This window comes from Anopheles funestus, chromosome 3RL, assembly GCF_943734845.2.
Source record: "Anopheles funestus chromosome 3RL, idAnoFuneDA-416_04, whole genome shotgun sequence".
NCBI lineage: Eukaryota > Metazoa > Arthropoda > Insecta > Diptera > Culicidae > Anopheles > Anopheles funestus.
In genome coordinates, this window is record NC_064599.1 from 81,267,791 (window position 1) to 81,290,318 (window position 22,528).

Here is a 22,528-nt window from a genome sequence, read left to right on the forward strand (position 1 = left end):
AAGATCCTCATTAGTTTTTGCCCTAAGAAGGGGTTCCACTTTCAATTCACTTTTAAAATGATCACAAACTAAGTAGTGTTAGTTTCAATAATAAATTTAATGGTTCAAGCTTTTCATAATTTATCGGCGTTCCGAATACGAAATGGGTCGCTTTTATAGGAGTTTTCCAGCGGTTTTCTTAACTCACCTGATTCCTGGAAAATAGATTGTTTCACCCACCTACACAACCAATACAAACGAGAAGAAAACAGTTTTCCACACGATCGTATCCTGGTCACGGCACGACCGAAGAAACATAAAGTGCAATAAAATTCCATCCAGCTCTCGAATCCCGTTTTAATACCCCAAAGGTGGAAATGGGATGTAGTGTCGGCGATGGGGTATCAATTTAAAAGTTGTAATAAAAACTCATAAAGTCATAACCTCACCTTTCGTCCCTTCTGCCCTATTTCCGCGCCGAAGCTCGTCCCTTCTGTCGGGTGGCAAGAGCAATGGCAACTAGGCAAAAGGAAATAAATTATGCATTTTTTGTCGATGCTGCTGCACACAGGAAAACCAATCTACAATGATTTTAAGACGCAAGACGAGTAGATAAAAAGCCGTGATGGGGGATGGGTGACTTAACAGTGGTGCCAATAGACAAACGAGAAAAGCTGCCATGGGAGTTTTAGCCATTCAGGTGTAAATGATGGAAGTACAAGAATACGGTGAAAGATTTGCTCGTTGCTTCATTGCATTAAATCTGTATTTTGTTCTTCTTTTCCTTTTACACTGACAATTGTGACTATGTTCGGTTCGATTCTTACCAATCGCTTCTACTACTTCGCCTGTGCTAGTCCCAACTCTGCCTTTGGAAGTGGGATAATCTGAAAATGCATTCCGATTATACCATTTTCACTTTCACCTCCTTTGCAGTTCGTTGTTCGTTCGGTTCTACTCGTATGCAAAGAATGAAAGGAATGTGAAAACGGGTTAACGAGGGGATAAATCGAAGGTCATCGACATCCGCACTCGAATGCAACTGTGTTCATTTAAACAATTTTAATCGGTATGCCTTTTTGGGTGGCCTTTTGTAGCGCACAGTGCCATGCAAATAATTAACGCCCGTGTACAAGCGTGGCCGAGGATGTCGCGTGTCGGGTCGGTAACGATTACTCACGGCGCAAATGCTGTAGGGAAAATTATTTTTAGACAGCACAAGTCAAGCTTGCAGAATAGAGATGCAATTTAAAAATAACCACAATTTGTACCATCGTTTCATCGACAAACATAACACGAAGGAACACTTGCTGAGACAGCTCCCGTGTATTTTCGGCTGTGTTTAGCTGCCATCTCCTTCCTTGTAGATCGTTAAAAACGAAGCGCCTTTTACGACCCAATCGTGCATCGTTTTTGTTCTTTCTTTTAGCAATCAAAATTCTTGGAAATTCCCTCCACCGGTTTTTTTTTTTGCAAAATTCATGCTGCGAAACACCTGGGGGAGTAAATAGCTCTTAAATATTTGATTCTATTAATGAACCAACCACGCGGTGTGGAAAGAAGAATCATTGGACACTAGGCGAGACTGACCTATCCCGGTGAAATAAAGTCCGGTACGGTTGTATTATTTCAACCACTTTTCCTTTCGTTGCTTGCTGGGCCACCCGTAATATCCATGGCCTTGTCCTTGTCGAAGTGGAGGGAGGGTTGGTGTAACAAACACACATTCTAACAACATTTTGGGCATCATCCATTTTCTTCCTTCCCGCAGCAGCATGAAAAGAGCAAACCGGTAGTTTATTTTCCCCCAGTGATTGGACCCGAATGCTTGTACGGGTAAAAGGAAACAAAGCAACAAAAGAAAAAACTTTGCAGCATTTCAGGCGCTCACACAGGGGCTCATAAATAGTAATTTATTGAAATGAACGAACGTTTTTCCCTTTTGGTTTTTTGGGAAAGGTGGTTATATTTCTCTGCTTTCTCCCCCCAAACCGACATCTCAAACAGTAAGAAAAAGTTTATGGTTTACCACTTTCTATATCACAATTTTACCTTCAGTCTTCAGCGTCGGTACCGAGAAGCGCAAGAGTAGAAAAATTTAAACACAAAATCAGCCCTTCCAAGGATTGCTGACCGAACTATAGCTTTAATATTGCATGTTGCCTTCTGGAAGCAACAAAAAAACGGACCAATTTTCCATCTCGACGCTTTTCCCCGGTAGCTTTAGACGAAACAGTGTTGCACATTTTCAAGGCCTATTTTCTTTTCTTAGTGGGGAGAGAACCGAAAAGCGCACGGTAAGGAATAATTTCATTTTTGGCCACGACGAAAATAAAAAAAAATCATTCCGGAGACGAGGAATAAGAGTCAAAGGGAAACGAAGAAGAAAGCCTCGAATTTTCACACCCGGTTTGATTTTACCGGTAAACGAAAAGAAGGTGGCAATAAAACAAAAAAACGAACACAGAAGCAAACTATAAACAGTTTTTGTTTCTGTTACATTTTTGCTTTTGTTTTTTTGTGTTAATATTACGCTAGTAGTTTCATTGAAGATCGCACCCAAACAGACGGGAAAAGCGTGAAGGTGTTTTTCCCTGTCGTTTTCTTTTGCCCTTAATTCCGGTGCTGCAATTTGTACCGGTTTGTTTTGTTTATTTCATGCTCCATGTTTTTAAGGTTCCGCCTTTCACATTTCTGCATGGTGTTAAAGATGAAAGGATGCTTTGGCCGGTTGTTTTTTTTTGTCGGTTTGTGTACGGTTTTCCCTGTGCATGTTACTAATATCGTTACGGTAAGGAAGCAAAACCGAAAACAGCATTACATTCGCTTTTCTTTGCGGAGTTTTGTTTTATAAAGGCAATCTTATCTTGGTCATTAATATTGTATGCAGTTTCCATTACGTTTTCCGGCATTGGGAAGTTGTTTCTTTACCTTGTAGCCTTTTCCTTTTCTGCCCGTGGTCGGGTGGTTTAGCAGATAAACGGTATTTTAGAAGGCTGTTTTGGCCCGGCTGTTCGAGCCAAACGAAACCGGACGGTCAACGTGTATGTTGACTTGCATTCAACTATCCTTCGTTCAAGGTACGTGTACATACACACTGTGCATCAGATAGAGAACGTTTTCCCAGTGACGGGGTTTTGGGTTTTAGCGGACTATCCCTTACTTATCGCGCACCTAACTAAACCAAGCTGAATTTCTACATTTTCAGGTGAAGGTGGTTTCTTCTCTTCACCGAGCGTATAGTTACATACCGAAAAGTGCTAGCGTGTTGGGAAGAAATTAATCTAACCTGGTTGCTGCTAAAAGCATATCCACAGTGCAGTTGTTGAAGGTTGGCTGTTTCGTTTGCATTTTCGTTTTCAGTCGAAACCTCACTGTCATGGATAGCAGGGGAAAAGTAAATTTAATTACAGTTTACATTTAGACGGTTTGTGGTAGATGGTGATGCGTTTCGTCGGGTTTGTGTAAACCATATCCCGAAAATAACTTGCCTTATTTACTACCTCAGTTAGCTCCACGCTCTCCATATCAGCTAGGCAGAAAGGCCGGTATGCATTTAGCGTCAGTCGCTATCAAGACGCACACGCTCCATATTTGCGGGTACTTGAAATGTTGTGTCCAACCGTTTGCGGTGGGTAAGATGCATTGGAAAATCTTTGGTGAATTGTCTAGATTCGTTCCAATAATATAGCAACAAGCCTCACACATCTCATGCTGCAGCAATTCATGTCGAAGTATCTCACCAGACGGAGGAGAGATGTCTATGGCGATGTGGCTAACCTGAGTGCTATGTTAAATGAATGTTCCCAACAAAAAAATGGCTATGCGGTCAGAGTTGGTTCATTTTTTGGGAAAGAACTTTGGGACAACCTATCCGAACAAGTGTCGTGCAAGGTGAAGGGTTTTTGGTGAGGGATTCCAACAAGAACCTCAAACACAAAGTCAGAAAGTTAACACGAGTAAGAGAGATAAAATCCGTCTCCTATTACTCCGCTGACTTGCCGGCTCAGGCAGGTGTCTTATATTTTAATTACATTTCTAGAACTTCTAGAACTCTTCAGATCTCTCCGTCATTCGGTTTTTATCATGCAAAACCTTCCCCTTTGCCAAGGGAAAAAAGGGTTGCAACCCGTCATCAACACCACAGCTCTTAAGCCGTACTGCCTTAATCTTACCACTTGCCTTCACGTTATCACACACACACACACGATGTTGGTTGGAAAAGTCGTCGCAAATGCTCCGTATCAAATCGGTTCCGGTGTTGTCTATCGGATTTTTCGAAAGTACTTAAGTAACTGCCGTTTCGTCTGGGCTACTGTCACAAATTCCTACGTTTTAGCGTGGTACATGAACGGCATGGGAGTTTTTTTTCTCCACTTGCTAGAAGGATACCCCCCGTGTGTGTGTGAGTGTAGCTTTCGCACTCTGCTTACAATATATTATTCACGCAAAGCCTATTAGCGTCTTAGAAGACGTGTCTGCGTGAAGTTTCGTCTACAGGAAAAGGTGTCGAGCATGAGTTTGATTTTTGTGAGGATTGAATTTGCATAAAAGAAGCATGCGTCAGGATGCGAATTGAGTTTTGAGAAACATCCGTGGGAGATAAATATTTCCTTCATTGCACATCTTACTATAAGCTGCATTGAAAAAGAACTGACGTCATTTTAAAATAAATGTAGAGTTTCAATTTATATTAAAATTGTTTATTAAAGTATCTTTTATTCCGTGTATAAGTATTCCGTTGCTTTTTGTGACAATTTCCCGTACTCTTGGTTGTCAACCGGTCACTAATTTGGTATCTTTTTCCCCTTTATCTTCTCTCATTACAGGTATGTCCGAAAGGCCAGACAGAAAACATACACCCACACTCTATTCGGGCTCAAATTTAATGCCTTTTTTACGATCATCGCATAGTTCTTAATTAAGATTAACAGCAGTAACGATGTCGATAAAAATGGCACACAGGTAAACAACATCGTCCCGGGCAAACAGAGAATGGCACACGGAAAATGAATCCTGGACATTATTTTGCACTGAAGTGTTCTTCTTTTTTATACTTACTCTATTTAAAGCAACTGCCCAAATTGGGGAGGGAATGGGAGGGCAAAAAAAAATACAGCACGAGTGTTTTGGGCGTTCGAGAATTAATTAAACCACCTGGTGTTGTAGTATCAACATGCCCCCAGGGTATTTTATGCGGATAGACTGGAATGGAGACGTACTCAGGCAATAGTGGAGGATGTTTTTCTTCTCCTCCCGAATCTGATTTTTCCAATTTTCTAGAGAAATTGAACCTTATTCGAAGTACCAAGAGTACTAAATAGCGCGCACAAATTAATACAGCTCAGCTGATGTTTAGTAACTCCCTCGAACATTTTTTCCCAAAAGATGCCAAAAGATCCCAACATCAATCCCCGTGTGTTGTATTATTTCCATAGCGTCGTCTAATATCTTGCCTTCGCTTATCGATGGAAGAAAGCAAAGCGCGTAATGTTTCGCGAACGAAATAAGAGATTACCGAGCAAAGAGTGTAAGGTGCCCAACGAAGATAACCACACCGGTCGGCCATCATAGACGATATGGATGGCGCCCAGCAAAAGCAGGAAGCAGTTGCTTATTAAAATCGTGACTCGATAAAAATCGGACCAGGGAACCGTCCACACGGAACGTTCCACAGCGAGCAGTGGGAAATAGTTAATATTTCAATGTTTCTTCCCGTGGCACTTTTCGCGACAGTTTCGTGTTGTGCTTGAGACGCGGAAAAATAGAAAATTTATGACAGCACAAGCTGGGCAGGTACACGGCTGATTTATAAGCCGATTTAGGTCTTCCGATGGGAAAGGACGCTTTGAACCACCTTCTGTGCACAGAAGAGTGTTGTTTGCTATTTTCCGGAATAGATAAAGAAAGTAACTTTTTTTTTTGTTGGTTGGAAAATAGACGTTCCTCTGGTGGAGTTGAAATATCATCAACCTGAGCAACTTATAGAAATAATTTGATTGCGCTGTTATGCAATGGTTGGGAATTAAGTTAGTCAATATGCAGAATGGAAGCCTAGGATATATTGGAGCTTACTTCAAACCAAAAGTTAATCAACACTGATGTCTGAAAAGATTTGATCTTATATCCGTTTTTAGCTACTCAGAATGGAATATCATCTTTTAAGGCGCATCATCTTGGAAAGAACATTCCAGGGAACTGTAAACCACATCACAATGAATCTCTATTCCGAGAGTCCAACATTGTGTACCCAAATATGGCATCAGTGTAGCTGTTGACACATAGTCGAGTTTGGCGTCTCAAACCCTGGTACACTGGTACCAGGAAGTCTCTAATCCCTTCACCACTAGTACACGCATCACCATACAACCAAAGCTCAGTTGCAGCACAATAATCACATAACATTTCTAGTGCTTCCTTTCGGGGCTCTCTACTCCTGCCGTCACTCTTCTGTATACACATTCCGTTGCTTTTAGTTTGTAGTTTTTTTTTGCATGTAAAAAATCGTTGCAACTGCCATACGGGTAGAGAGTTCTGTCTTTATGGTTTTTGGTTTCCTTTTCATACTAAGTTTTGAGCTCTTTTTGCGTTCACAACTACTGGCTACGTTTACATTCGCTTGGTTGGTAGTTACGCAAGGCTTTTCCATCCTTATCACTCGGTACGGTTCGATCCAAAATGACGCGAGAACACTGCACCGTACACTCACATACAGAGCCGTCGCAAGGTTTGGAGGAACCTTGGCGCCAGACTAGAAAGTATTCATTCCACACTTGCAGGCTACATTCGCCAGCTGTCGATCGCTAGTTCTGACGTTGTTGTGACACGGAACGGTTCTACTCGTAACACGGTGCGTTTTGTGTTCTATATTCTATTACCAGCCACGTCTACCGAGTTGTGCCAAAGTCTGACCTGTGCATTGTGCTAACTCTTTCAAGTGGTGAAAGTTTTTCCAGCTCTCGATCGAAAATATCCATCTCACATCACAGCGAGATTGATTAGTATCGCCCAAATCAGGGGAGGAATAAAAATCTATCGCTTGACATTTTCTTGCTAACCTGCTCAACGCTGGATAACAACGCGTTTCCGAAGGTAAACTACCCTAGATCGCCGATCGCTGGTGCAAGTATATAATTAACGAGGTCTCATTGGAAAATCCTTTCGTGTGTGTTGGTGTGTGTGCGAGTGCACAATCGATAAAGTCCGGAACGATTTATCAAGTCCGCGGTGTTAGCGGTGTGAGGAGTTTTTTTTTCTGACATTTTCCATCGTCTAATGTGCCTTCGCGAGTAAAAGCGCGAATGCGAACAAATTTCATTACGGGACTAATTGATGTATACACGTTTAAACTCATCCCATGCTGGATGTGGTGTGATGGAAATTTGGTGTGCTTCAACATCCGCTACCATCCGTTCGGAGTAGTCCACCGGTCATCGATAAAGAGCTGCGTACACTATTGACCTCGTAGCTCAAAAGGTTGAATAGCTCATGGTACAAATCTGGCTACCTCTTCTACTTTGTACCGTGTCCATGTTGCTTGGGACAATGGTGTTCTACTGCCTCAAAAACGCCCTCTCAATGGGTTTAGGGAGCTAGTTATGTGCATCCATTCATCTTCAGCACGGGTCGACATTCATTATCATTAGGAATCCGGTTCGGCTCGTACGAGGGATTGTATCGCCCGGTGAAAACTGACACGGATCACACAACAAACACAATCACTCTTTTCCTTTGGTGGGGTGATTCGAGACACATCAGCCGGACGCATGGAAATTCATCCGTTTTGTGCCTTGACCAGGACCGGGAGATACAATCCTTCCCAGCAGACACATAAATTTCAATCAAAATTCACTCATTCGACCATTTTATCAAAGCTCTCCCCGTTCGGTCACTAAATTCAATCGGTGCTAATTATAAATAAATGATGAATAATCATTAAGAACATCAAGACCCCGGACCAGGCGGCTCTTTGGATTTTCCGCCGGTAAAAGTCTAAACGTCCGGGTACGGTTGGGTTTTGTGGAATTCTGGAAAAGTTGTCTCGCTCGTAATGTAACCGATGACCAGCTCGTAATCAATCTCACTCGGTCGCTTCCGACCGTGACAGTGCCATAGTGTTAGGATGTCAGGAACAGGAATCTCAACGTTCGAGTTGATCCAACCCTATGCATCCGTATATATTCTTTCTCTCGGGAATGGAAAGTACCATCATATGTACCATTTCGCACTGGACAGATGATCCTGCCTTCTGCTGCTGCAATCCTTGGAAGTGATTTTTGTTTAAATCCATACATCTTTATGGTACATTTTTCCAACGCTTTTTAGCTTTAGTGTGTCGTTCGTGTGTATGTTTGGGTTCGCTTTAAAGCTTCTAATTTAATTAGAACGCTACTCAACGTTTTCCTAACCCAGTGCAAACGCAAGCATGCTTCCCCATGCACACGGGCGTACGGTTTTTATTTAATTACATCGAGTGCAACTCGAACTCTTTCCCTCCGTGAACAAAAAGCTAGTAGGGTATGGGGTTTGAGATCGATAAAAAGTATTTGGTTACTTGTGCACTTGCAAAATAGGCATTTGCACTTCAATGGATGGTTGCTGATTTTTTGTTTTTCCATTTGAAAGGGGTGAAAAACTTTAAGGAAATCCTTGTACAGTCTATGTGAAAGGTATTAATTTCCACTGCATTCACTCACTACCTGCTCAGTAGACAGGCATTGCTTCGAAACTCGGCAGATAGGCGCAATATCCGCAGTAATGCTGAAAACCCATCCGTCCAATGTCTGTACCTTGAGAAGCATCAAGCCGGCGTAGTAATACTGGACAGCCCGGTGTGGTAACCTTGCAACCCTCCCTTCCATTGCTAGGTGAATAATAAATGCTACTGCAGGGATGTACCTTCGTACGATCATCGGACGAAGCGCCTTCCTTGAGCGGTCCATGTTCAGAAAGGCTGAGCGCACCATTCGCTCGTACGTACTACGGCGGCTATACGAGCGGCCTGTCGCAGTCCAAAAGCCCCACGAGAGTCGTACACAATTTGACATTGTTTTGTGGCTTTACATAATTTACCTTTTCGGGCTGCTGGTCCGATGCATGTATATCTTACCCATAACAACAAGGATCGGCTTTTCCGACAGCGTTTTTCTTTTGGGGCGGAGATTTGCATGGCCAGACATTAGGATGATGACAAATATACGGAAATTTTCATCATCATTATCGTATCCTCCCATTGCGTTAGCAACATTTTCAAAAGGGGGTTGGTCAATGAAATGGATGAGGTGCGTATGTTTTTTTTGGGGGGTTTTACGTTGTACATATTTGTGAGCGTCAACACCCCACGTTTTGTTTGTTTGGTTCGCTGTATCAAATTACTTCTCTCGCAAACGGTAAAAGCACACAAAAGGTTCTTATGCTGTATTGGTTTGAAAATTGGAATGAACATCATAACTATTACCTCCAGTGTGGCTTGTCTTACCATTTATTATCCCTCTTTTTTTGGGGTGAGCTCTTAATGTGCAATGTACCTACAGTATATCAGACTGTCTGTCGGCCGAAAAAGGAGAAAGGGTTCGTTCTTTAAGTGAAGCAATCCAAATACAATCGCATTAGCCAAACATCGTTTGGCCGAAATAAAAAAGGGACTCGAGCGTATTCATCCAATCAAATCCAATCTACCTCAGGGTGGCGATGCCTATCCACGTGCCGATAATCGTGTCCCAAAACAGGGCAAAACCCAACATCTTGAGATGTTCATTTTGTGTTTTCTTTTCCCTTTTAGAAAGGTGTAATGTATTTTTTTCACTCTGCAAAGAAATAACGATTCTGAAGTGCTTAGCGATTGGAACTTTCTTTACCTTTGAAATCTTTGACCTACGACCTAACCTCACTTGAGAAGATTTTAATACCTATACCAGGTCGTATCTTATTTCGGGACCCCTTTTTGGCACAGAACCACACGGTCCCAAAAGTTGAATTACAGCACTGCAACAGACTATAGCTGTGATACAATTGGACAAATTAACAGACAGTAAAAAAGTGAGGTGTTACCCGAAAATGGGAAAAGTCGTCTTTGTTTACGCGTTTTTTTTGGCAAAGGAAACACCGAAAGACACAAACGCCTATGGCACGTGTCTATTCAATTTTGGGACCCCTCCTTAAAATTTCACACACCGAAGAAAAAAAACTCCACAACAACCCTTAAAGAATATGGTACAAGATAATGCAAAGAGGTCCCTTTTCCTGCAATAGGACCGGGTTCGTCGCTTACCACCGCACGGAGACACTGATTTGTTTCCCTGCTTCCTTAGAGCCGTTTCGGGGCGCGTAATTGATGATTCCTGTTGGTGCGTCCCCGTACCAGCAGAGCAGAGTAACATCGAACGAATTGGACTGTCAAAAGTGTCTCCGTATGATAGAGTCTAGTAGCATATTCACACACACACACTCATTCGAACGGGTCCCCGGGTCCGTTTACTGTGGTTGCGGTTCATGAATGTCACCGGGCCGGTCGGTGCAATTTGTCACACCGAAGGTACACCCGGTCCTGTTGCTCGTTTGTCCTCTTCGGACGGATGCACAGCCTCGAACCGTGTATATGGGTTTGGGCGTTTTTTGCCCTGGCACTCTCTTTCGCTGTCTCATAATCGAAAGACGGACGCAAACCGATGTTTTCTGTGCAGTTGTGAGCGGGAGGCTAGAGGGTGGTGTAAATTGTGCATTCCGGGCAAAAGCAGGTTTTTGTCTGCGTTTCGGGTGAAAATGATTTACGGCTCAATTTCATTGCATCGTTGCTTGTGGGCGCGGAAGTAAGCAATACGATCATCATCAACAGCGATGTTTCAGGGTTTTATGTCGGTTTGAGTAGGTTGGAAAAATGAGCGAAATTCCCCATGGTTGAAATTCATAAAACGCTAGCGTGTGTCCTGTTTGCTACTTAGTTAACGCAAGGAACTGTTCGCTTTCCATTTCGTTCCTCACATCACAACGCTTTTCCGTTACATGCGAAGAGTGCGAAGTGCTTCTGCATGACAAATAGTTTTGAGCGAGTAGGAAAGGTCACAGCCACGTGCAACCCGGAACACAAAGTGCATAATTGGATAGGATAGAAAGGAAGGACCCATTCGTTATTATCGCAATAAATGGTTATTGTACAGCGAATGACACAGGGAAATTTTTAAACATCGTTAACTCTATTGATATCAAATCAACTTATTCTGCATTTATTGTGATTGAGTGTATTTAGCTGGTCAAAATTTCGAAAGTATTGTCTGCAATAGCATATACAAGTTTTTTTTAACGTTTTTAGTCATCTAAATATTGCTTCATAACTTTGAATATCATGGAGTATCATTGTGTGGATAGCGTCGTCATATTTAATGTTAACTGCAATTCAAATTCCTGCTTACCATTTGCTAACATTAGTAGCAGCAACAGGTTGTTTATCCTTCCCTCTATCTCTTTCTCTCTTTATCTTGATTTGTCCTAAACCAAGAAAGAAGCTGCTTGTACTACAACCCTGCAAATGATTTAACATGTCCCCTCAACGCTCCTAACGTATCACAAACTAAAAGGCCTACTTAGTACGAACCGCACGAACATGAGTACCCTTCACGAGTGCATTCTGTCCTATTGCACACGAAAAAAGGGAAACTCCAAAACGAGGTTATTGTTACAGACACAAACTGCTGTCGGTGGTGGAATATTGGCAAAACAAAGGCCCATGCTCAGTCAGTTGCTGCATTCACTTGGCAAATGATTTTAGCAAATATCAAATATCATCATAATTTTGCCTCTATTTTGTCTCACTTGTTCCCCTTCGCTTGTTTCAGAAAAGAAACTTTTTTTCCTCTTGTTTTATTTCATTCACCCCGGAAACTGATGCTACTGTTGCTAAGCTGAGACCACTGCCACCAACATCGAAACATCCCTCTCGACAACACTTAAGTGCACTCTTCTGTTCATGAGTTCTTCGGGTTTTGTTGTATCCTCCATTAGCCTCCCTTGGCCATTGTAAACGCACACACACACCACTCTGCCTTCTTCAGTTCGGTTGTTTGAGTTTCGCTTCCAATTTTTTTTTCTTTTCTCCACTGTTTTCCGCCACTGAATATCATCCGGATGAAAGGCGACTAGGATACAATTTTCCACTCGGGAAATTCTTGCACACCACATACGGCGGGGCGTGCAGTATTGGATTAGTAACAGGACGTAGCCAATATCACTGTAAAGCATATCCAAGCGCCTCCACCAGCAACAGCAGTGGAAGAAATGAATTAAACGTCAGCCACGTACGAAACAATGCTATTAGAGCGGGAAAGATTTTCCATTCGCCACTTTCTTTCATTTCACCCGAACAATAGAGGTGACGGGGTGGTGGACTGAAAATCCTTCTTTTTTTCTTTGCTTCGGTTGGGAAAAGCGAATCAACTAAAGAAGTGAAAATGGAATGTTTCGACCCGCGCAGTGGCTTTTTTTCTCCTCATATCTTGCTGCACAGATACATTGTTTCGCTATTGTTAAGCGATCATTTAAATATGTTGCATGTTGCGTGTTCCTGTCATGTGGTGGATATTTTCTCTTGTTTGTTTTCCCATGTGGATACTCTGCGAGTTGAATGACTGTTGCAAGTCTTTTATAGATTATTACTGAGCGGTTTATTTATTTTTATTCAAATTAAATTTTTACTAAACCGTACTGTTGGTTATTAAAATTCCTTGAAAATATGTTGAGAAATTAAAAAAAAATGTATATACTCTACATAGTAGGATAAGCTGCTTAATACAGCTCGCTAAGAAATTATACGGACCGTTAAGTTTTCTCCGGTCTTTCACTGTTTTCTTTTCTCTTACACGAATTTAAAACGATTTTGTTGACATTTGCTGATTGACTGTACGAGAACAATCAGCATGCGGGAGTTTTTTTCCCCCCGAATCATTGTCCTTTTTCATCGTCTTCTTTTCCAACTTTAATATCCATCTTAGCGTATACTTTGGTTGATTCAAAACGAGATTCAGCAAAAGCAGGGGAAAAAATACATCACACGTGAACATTGCCTACCTTCAAAATGTTGCTTAACCGGGGAAAGAAACGTGCTGAGTTTGTGTTTGAGAAAAAAGGACCTAAAAGACAAGCTGCCGAAATCTGGCATCTACTCTACACAGCCGTGTTTGTTTACTTGCTCTCTGCAGTGCAACTGTCGGCGTACATCGTCACCGTCGGAGGGTTTTTTTTGTGTGAGTGCTCCGGCACCCCGGATTGTACCAACGAGAGGTACTTTGAACTTCTTCATACGGGGAATACAGCAGGGTGTAGAAAATCTTGTGCAAACGAACCCGTAAAGGTAGCATCCTTCCAACATTTCCTTGACGCGCACATACCTTTCACCGGTATGATGACCCTCGATTGAACTTTCCGGTTCCAGGCTGGTGGCTGGCCTGGTGTGGATGCACCATAAGGAGCACAAGATTCAGGATCAAAACAAGATCTGGTTGAATGTTTGCTCGATGCGGTCCGGGCTCCTGCCAGGTGAACCGGTTCCGTTTGTCGTTGCTGTGATTTGTGCTGCTGCCAAGAATAACGAAAGATGCTTTCCATGCGATGTGTGTTCCAGAGAGAGGGTTTTGCTAAGCGAGGTACAAACAGTGAGATGCACCGTCGGTACAAAACTTAACGAGCGAAATGTGTGGGAAAAATGGAAAGAAAAAGGCAAAAGGGTTTTTTATGTTGTTTTTTCTGTTGTTTGGTTGGCAGCCCACGTGTCTGGGATTTGTTCAACTCCTTTAAAATGCCATTCGAAAAGCATTGATGCTTTTTAAGCGATAGACTCTATGGGTTGATTAAATTTTAAAGTAAATTTTATATATGAAACAAATTTTTGTTTTGAACAAATATTCATAAATTAGATGGAATGATGAGTTAAATGTCTTTTTTTGATAAAGAAAACGAACTTTTGAAGTTTCATTATTGTGACGGCCTGGAAAACTAACTTTTAGGAATTAATTTCACAGTTTTTGTAGTTTAATCAATTCAGTTTAGTATGTTCTAAGTGCTTTTATGACAAAATCATATTTTTCCCTCATTGCACAACCTTCAAACAACGCATTTGAAAGCCTATGTACCAAATTTATATCTTTTTTTTATTTTCCCATTTTCTTACAGGTAAGGCAATCGAAATCCAATCCGATTAATGTGTTTTATTGGTTGTAAGCTTTTGCATATTATCGTGAGTATATCGGTCCTTAATTTAGTGCGATAAAAGAATCAAATTGGAATATTCGGCATGTGCTGTTTATGATAATCGGCTATTTGAATGGGATTTACCAGCATATGTTGATCTCTTTTTGACGATGTTAGACGATCGCATCTCGCACCATTTTTTCGCACCTCGCATCACGCTTGTGAAGTTGCTTCTTCATATTCAGATAATCCTAAACCGATTTGTTTGAAGGGAGAAAAAAAGTACACGAAAATCCTGCACGGCTTAATAATATACGACAAAGCAAATGCGACACGAGATTTCATGGATTGTATGTCACTGTTCCATTATCGGGTGACGTTTGAATTTCATCGATTTGAAGATATCCTTAACTCGTTTAGAGATACGCAACAAGGAGTAAAAGAGACAGAGAGAATAAGTGTCATATTTCCAGTGGAATCTCAACAGAGAGAAGAAAAAAAAGAAACACACCCGAACAGTAAAATATAATCGAAACATAGATCCGCATTTGCAATAATAACAATGAAACATAAGGCCAATGCTGTAGGGCGCCTGGTCACGTGTGTGTGCGTGTGTGTATTCTGTTTGTGTGTGTCGGACGCGTCCGTACACCCATTTATGCTGCAACATAACAGCATCCGATTCGCAATACGACCAATCCATAACAATAAAAACATATTTTGACCCTTTTTTTGCTCGGTTCCTTCACCCAAACTTGTTTGTCTCGTTCGGTTCGGCAACACGCGTTGACCATGAAAGGACACCCCAACGAGACGCTCGTACCATAATCAACCCATCCGTCTTATCGCGTTTCAGCATGACCATCAGCTACCGTTTTGTAGTGCGGATTCGTTACGGGAACGGTGGCCCACACTCACGATGCTTATCGAGAAAATGGGAAACAATTTTGTTTCGTTTTTCTTCATCCATCGATTTGTGATGTGGCAGTCAGGGGCTGGGACAGTGGGGTCAAACTTATCAGGGAGAAAGAGGGAGGGAAAAAATCCATTCTGTCCCTCAAACTGGGTGCGAAGAGAACGAGGGAAAACGTGGAGGAAAATTGGCGGGATGGACAACAATCCGATCACGTCGATTTCTGATATGAAACGGTCCGTTGCGCTCGGCTGGACATAATCATTGGCAAAAGACGGGACGTGGTCCGCTCGCATGCTGACCGTTCGATTTCGAGTTTTTCATTTGGATCGGAGGCTTTTCCTTCACCTTCTCGGTTCCTTTTTTTGGGGTGGACGTCTTTTGCTCCTCATGCCCACCGGGGTGGATTAGATTGGGTCCGAAAATCGTATTAACTTGCAATGCAAACATTCACTCTGGTGAGATTGTGTGAGTGAGAGAGAGAAAGGACGAAATAGGACCTTTGGCCTGTACGATTCTATCCGCAAAACCGTGATGATTCCGCTTGACGAAGGATTCAGCCTTCGTATGGTCAGTCTCGAAGAAAACTAAGCTGAGTTCAAGCTGTTTCCTTGTGTATTTTTGCTTGTTGTTGTACATCATACGCTTTATTTATCAACCCCTGTGCTTATGGTTTGTGTTTGTGTTTTCGGTACATCCTAAGCGCCGCTAAGAACACGCTGACTGTCCGGGAAGATCCTGTTTGCCCTTACCTAACCTCGCTTCGATGTTTGATCTCTTCTCTTAAAGAAGAAAAAAACCCACCACTCCCGATACAGACCGGTTCATTCGAGGCGGAAATGGTCATCTTGGCATTCTTTTCAGAAGGAATCCGAACAGCGAGATTCGTGGAATTCATCCCGGTTGTCCTTGAAGAGTGTTCACCGCGTCTCTCTCTCTATCTCACTCTCTGTTTGCTCACATTTCTCAAGGCAGTAGGATAAAACCGTGAAAAAAGAACGATTCGGGAAGGAAGCGTTCTGAATTAGGGCAAGGCAGAACTCACGAACGGTTTGTGTTTGTGAGCTGCAATCGATGCGTATCCTACCCCAATGTTCCATCCCGGGAAGTAACTTCAAGACATTGATGTTTATTCGACATTTTGTTGCCTTGGCAATGGGCGGGATGCAGATAAAACGCGTAACATTCGCGTTTCAATTGTTTATCTTTCCAAGACATTTCCTTTCCGTTTTTCGCATCTGTTTTTGTGTGGTGCTGAATTCGATATTGGCATTTTTTTTATTTGCTATGGTTCATAGACGAAAAACAAAAACGATCGAATGAACCGGCTGAGGCTTAGATATGCGGCGTCTGTTCCCTCGGAATTTTAATGAAAGGTGGGATTTACTTTAAAATAACATTTTATCAGGAAGCATAGCTCGAACTGACATGCATTCTAATTAAACACGATTGAAACTCAACGTATTAATGTTTTAATTACATTTTCACGAGAAAACAGTTTTAATGTGCAAATTGCATAACTTTAGGCGCATATTCAGGCGCTGATTCAGTAGAAAAACCCCATCGAAATGTTTGCAATTTAAATAGAACCGATTAGTGAATTAGACCACATTCTAGTTGAGTAACAACAGCAGCAAAGCATAATTAAAGGTGTACCTTAATTTCAGCCGTGTGACATAATTTTCCATTATGTTGGAACATGCTGTTCTTTTCCACCAATCAACATGTTACGCAAATGAAATTTGTAGGCAAAATTTCAAATTCCTGTGACGAATATCTAATTAATTTCGTAGATTGCATCGCTTCGGTAACGAGCGGAGTGTTGGCAGCTTCGACGAAACAAAGAGACATTTACCAACTTGTACCCGAAGGCATAAACCCGTTCAATCACTAGCTGCGCGGTTGTACTTCAACAGGCAAGCATTTCATCAACCATGGCGAATGAAATGTTACGTTTTCCTTTCAATTATCCCGCTGTTTTCAAATGAGCATGCAAGCATTTCGTGGTAACAAATTGTGTTTGTGGGTATGGGTGTGTGTCCTGGTACCCTCAAAATATTAACCATTCATTCATCTTATTTCGTTCCCTCGTCGATCGTTGAAACAACAATCGGTCCTCCCTCGCTCTTTTTCGTTGCGATGAAAATGGTCTGATACGCATGCCAAATTATGTTGCGTTCTCGTGCCCCTTTTCTTCCTTCGTTTTACTAGTTTGTAAATCGATGTCAGTCTCGGAGAAAGCGACCATCGTCTGATAACGCCACCGAGAATAAATGCCATCATAGATAAGAGCGGAGCGAGTAAACGAGTTAACCTTCCGGCTGCTATCAACGGCAAGACGAGTATGCGTATTGTGCTTCGGCTGCTGACAACTAGATGGCGCACATTTTGTGTGAAGATGAATTTATGTTGCAAAAGCGATGCGTGAGGAAATAACCATTTCCCGGAAAATTGTTTTCCACTCCCTCCCCATTTTTCAGCACACATTTTCACGTTGCTCAAATATGGCAAAAAAGAAAAAGGGGTTCACCATTGCGATGTGCTGTTGTCTGTTAATGTGTTTTGTGTTCCGAGTGCTCCGGGTGCTCCGATTTTCACCGCTTCCGGGGATGTCAGCGAACCGTGCCGAACGCACGTTTAGGTAAACAACTCACGCGCGCGCCCACAAAACTGAGGCCGATCATCCACAAACCGTGCAAAACCACACATCCACAACGATTAAGACGTTAATTTCCCATCACATAATCAAATGAAAAACGGGAAGCTGAAGAGGGTGAATGGTACCGAAATATGCCCAACGTATACCCATACACGGTCGCTTTATTTATATGGGAAAGGGGAAAGGAAAAATGGGAAAAGTTTTCAACCCGCGCACCAAATCCCTTGTTTCGCTAGTATTGTACTGCAAATGGGTAAGGTTACGGGCAAAAGGTTCCCCAGTGGTGTCGCCGTAATGGAGCGAAATTTCCCTCCCCACATCCAACTCGCTGTAGAAAGTCAATCCAGAGTCTCATCACCTACCGGCGAAAGGAGGGTGTGAGGAGGCAAGAGGATAGCGCCGGTAAAGTGCCGCCCCAAAAAACACGTCTGACGGCTGACTGCTTTGGAGCACATAGTTCAAATCCTTCACGGAAAAGCACGCGCGAAGGTTAAACTTTTGCTGGGTGGAGAAATTTTAATTTTATCAAAACATCACACTTTCTCCCGTGAGGTGTTGAGGAGAACGTCGGGCAGCAAGGCGCTGAGCTGTCTACATTATCCCTGCCAAACATCAGCGTCCTTGTTTTTATGGTCGAAAGTTAGTTCATCGGTTCGGCTTTTGCATGTTTTTGGTTGCTACACGGTGTGCAATGTCTCACGAGATAGATAAACGAGCTGCTCAGAGGAAAAAAAGAAACAGCTCCACATTCAAATTGTGGTTGTTTGATGCGGGGGATTAGGTTCTCCCTTTAATTAACCCTCGGTTGAAGCTGTGCACTGTTTAAAGAGTGATGGTGTTTCTAGCGAGGTATCTCTTGGAATTTATAGCAAAAATACCTTAAAAACCCAACTCCAAGGATTTGTTTTAAAATCAATAGTGAGGTCTTTATAAAGCGCCATCCACAGCACCCATTTATGGATCCAATTTCACCTCTCTAGGCCTCAATGTGTGAGAAATAACATTTTCGCGTTTCATTTCAAAATGTTTTCTGTGTCACTTTTGTGTGACTTTCATTGCTTTACGGGCGGGAGCAGTTTATAGCACGAAACAGTGCCAGCATTGCGACAGTAGGAACCTTTCTTTTTTTCCCTATTTCTTTGTACCGTCTTCTGACGTTCGCTGGAAGACTCGGTCTGGTACTTGTCAGCCCGTGTTGCGGTAGAGCGCACCCGCAACATTGAGGACATTCGGAAGCATTCGTGGCACCTACTGCACTTTGTCCCCAGCACTATGTCTTCAAGCATTTCCCAGCCTCGGTTCAACCATAATCAACCGTACCGGCGACATCTGACGCGCATCAAACTAGGCTTTAATGTTGGCAACACGCGACGACTTCTTGTCGACGGGCCGAAATGGGCAAACCTGGCGTCCATGTACGAGAAGTATGGGGTGGGGGTTGAATTGTGATGCCTCGGGGAATTCTGTGGTAAAGGGAGAAAGACTCAAAACCCATTTCGTCGAAAACCAGGAAAAGCATGACTGGGATGGAGGATCGAAGGATTCGGCCTCTTTTGTAGGACTGCAGGAAAAACACATTAAAGCCTTCTGTTGCTTGTGCTGTTTCGGTTCTGGTGTCCTTCCACTTCACCTCCGCCTCACTGTCAGTCGTACCCCTGATCGGTTGGGCTTGGACTCCGGTCGCTTTTTGGGCAGGTTTCGTGCAATGCGATATCCGGAAGGTAATTAAATTTTTATCTTCCTCCCTAGCCAAAAAAAAAGGAAAGAAAATACACCAGCACTATATTCGACCTGCCATGCTGCGGTTTAGCTTTGGCGCCATTTGAGTACACCGGTATACTAGAGTTTTCTCCCTCTCTGTATGCCTGTGTATATCAGCGCGATTTTTTTTTCCTCTTTCAACTAGCAGGATTCCATTTTGGAGGATAATTTAATTTTCCACCGTTGCGTTTGGTGCGCAAGGCAGGTTTTACGGTACGGAGAGACATTTCGAGGGCCGCGCGGCTTCACAAGACCCGGCGTTGTGGTTTGGGATTTGGTTTTAATTCTTCCGTTTCCTTTCCGAATGACCGCTGGTGGTAGGAAAAGGCGGTTCGTGACTGTTCTGAGTGTGCTGTGTCGAAAAAGGTTAATGAAGGTGAAAGAGGTTTGAAAATGGTCTAAATGAAGCTGAATCGGTTTGTTTCATTACGGTTGGCAGCCAAATGGCAAAAGATGGTGAAATAGTTCACGAAATAAACAACTCGTTCAAATTGTATTAATGAAAGAGCTAAGAAATAGTGAAATATTAGCTCTTTTTCTTTCATTTTCACTATCTTTAGCTGATGATACAGGAAGAAAACACAAAAAAACACATTTCAATTAAGATCGTACATTTGTTGTCAGGATTGCATACATTTAGGCTTCAATTATCAAACACTCAAACAAAAACATGGCAAAGCAAGGGATTTATTGTGCACAGCAAAACAAAAATGTGATTGTAACATGCTAATTGGAATAAACTGTCTATTCTGATAAAACAACTAAACCGTGCATCATCCAATAAAGCAGATAAACATGTTTAATTGAAGCTCCCTTTACTCAACTGACCGCTGGTGGGTAATGGTATTGTGAGCTGAAAAAAAAATATCAATGAGAGCACTTAATTTTCCCCTGCATCACGTTCAGCACGGGACACTTATATTTTCACGTCCCTACCGCGCTCTAATTAAACCAACCGTGCAGTATGCAAATATCATAAATATGTGATAATCTTGTTTATTATCGAAAGCTAATACATTTCCCTCACGCACTTATCCTTCCTATCGGTTACAGATGGGCCGCGGGCATGGTTTCGTTGCTTCTTGTTGAGTTGTATGTTTAATTTTCCGGAAGCTTAAAGGACGTCCTTTGGGTTTTTTGCTTCTTCTATACTCTATCGTCCTGTTGAATTTCAATGAGAAGTTAACGGAAGTAGGTGCGCCTTATGGTAAACGGTACTGTACTAGGGATCTTTTGCATTTTTCTCTCCCTCTCTCTATCTCTCCTTTCTCCGTTTAAGACCGATCGATTCAGCAGTCGAGTCGTCCCGTGACTGCACATAATTTTGTTTGGTTCACCCCACGTCCAGTGAGGCCCGGAATGTCCTCATAATCACTCCGGCATAATCGCTACCTGCCAAGATGCCCTGGCTTCTTTATCGTTGGGCTAGAGAAGTTTTTTTTGCTGTTGTTGTTTTGTCCCTACATTTAAGTACCTGACTAGACAATGTTTCACCACGGAAACTTCCCTCTAGCTCGTTTAGGGCGAGGGAAAATAAACATTTTTCACCGTATTTTCACCTGAGCACGAACGTTGTTGCCGGTCCACTCTACCGGGAAGGACAGTTTTGTCGGCTGGTTTCGGGTGAATAAATTAATGTATTTTGATTAAAAATGAATTTATATCTATTATTTTTGCATAACTCAAGGGAGGAAAGTGTGCTTACAATGAACACGGTAAAATATGGATGGTACACGTGGAATAGCGGAACAGGATTTACAAATGGAAAACGATGACATTAAACAGTCATTTTTTTGTTGTTCGCGTGAATCTTTCCAAACTTTCGACGACAAAAGAAAATGCCGAAAATCAACTTTTCAACCGATTTACAAATTATTTGTCATTCGTGTCTTTCGTGTGGTTTCCAAATTTTACAAGCATGAGAGTGACTTCTTATCCCATTATATCTATCGTATAGTTGGATTTGGTATAGGGTCTACTAAAAGACGAACCGACTTTCGCGCTTCACACGCCACACAAAGAAAGGATATCCTTTCCGGACGGACCAAGAACACCAACCAAGAACCCTTAGACGAATTTTACAGAACCAACTCCACAAGACGCCCGGCATCGCAAAAGGAGCTTTAAAACGAATGCCTGATGCGAATAGGTTCTTTACGTCTGGGTGTCGTTCAAGTCGGGAAGCCATGTGCTAAAGCTTCACATCGAGCTCGACAAGGAAAAAGAGGGATCCGGTGTCGCACCGATAGACGACCCGTGCAGTATAAGGGCAGCAACACACTACTACGGTTTTGGTAGTGTTTGGATTCTAGCAAAAAGATAGTGAAAATGACAAAGTGATTTCAAAGAGAATCGTCCTTGTGTCGTTCACCGCAGCGCGAGGGCCATGCTTCCGGTTTTCGGTGGTTTAACTTTTCACTGGTGAGCAAAAATGTGTTTCACAGCTGGAGTCTTGTGTACAAACAGGAGCGGAAAGTTAAGTAGAAAGGTTTAACGATTTTGAAGAGCTGTAATTACTCAACACGCAATTTTCTTCCGATTAAATCATCGATGTGCTAAGTAGAGGGAAAATTACGTAAAAATATTGGTCTTAAGCCAATATTATAGCAAATTTTCATTTTTTAGCCTTTTTTTGACTGCAATCAAAAAACCAAAATTATTTTTTTAGAACTTTCTATGTTCTTTCTATAGCTTTTGTTCTACTATTGCTAAACTCAACATATTCTGTTGATTAAAAACAATTTTCAACCCATTATCCGTTTCTAATGAAATTGCAAACTTAATTCGAGTGAAGATCGATAGATTATTACGTTCCCCAAATTAATGCCCTACCAGGGAATTTACGGCACACTTTTAATCCTCATTTTCTGACCTCATTTTAGAGGCTTCATGTTAATAATCTGCCAGCTACCGCAGCTGCCCAAAAAACCCAATTAAAGTCTTATTTTAAGCTAAACTTCCCTTTCGACCGCTGGTGTATGCTGTTCCCTGTGGCGGGGTTTTCCGACGAATTTCCTTCCATTCAGAGCAATGAGTTT

General features: G+C 42.2%; 1 protein-coding gene across 21 annotated transcripts in view; it reads left to right on the plus strand.

Annotated features, from left to right (window-relative positions):
* LOC125768057 (protein muscleblind) overlaps positions 1 to 22,528 on the plus strand; it is a 333,799-nt gene that overhangs the window by 180,166 nt on the left and 131,105 nt on the right. The window contains exon 1 of one of the 21 annotated variants that reach the window (XM_049435223.1): positions 4,901 to 7,071. The exons of the other annotated variants lie outside the window; for them this stretch is intronic. The gene's annotated coding sequence lies outside the window, so the exon portion shown is untranslated. Of the gene's footprint in view, positions 1 to 4,900; positions 7,072 to 22,528 lie in introns of those variants that run through there. 21 annotated transcript variants of the gene reach the window in all.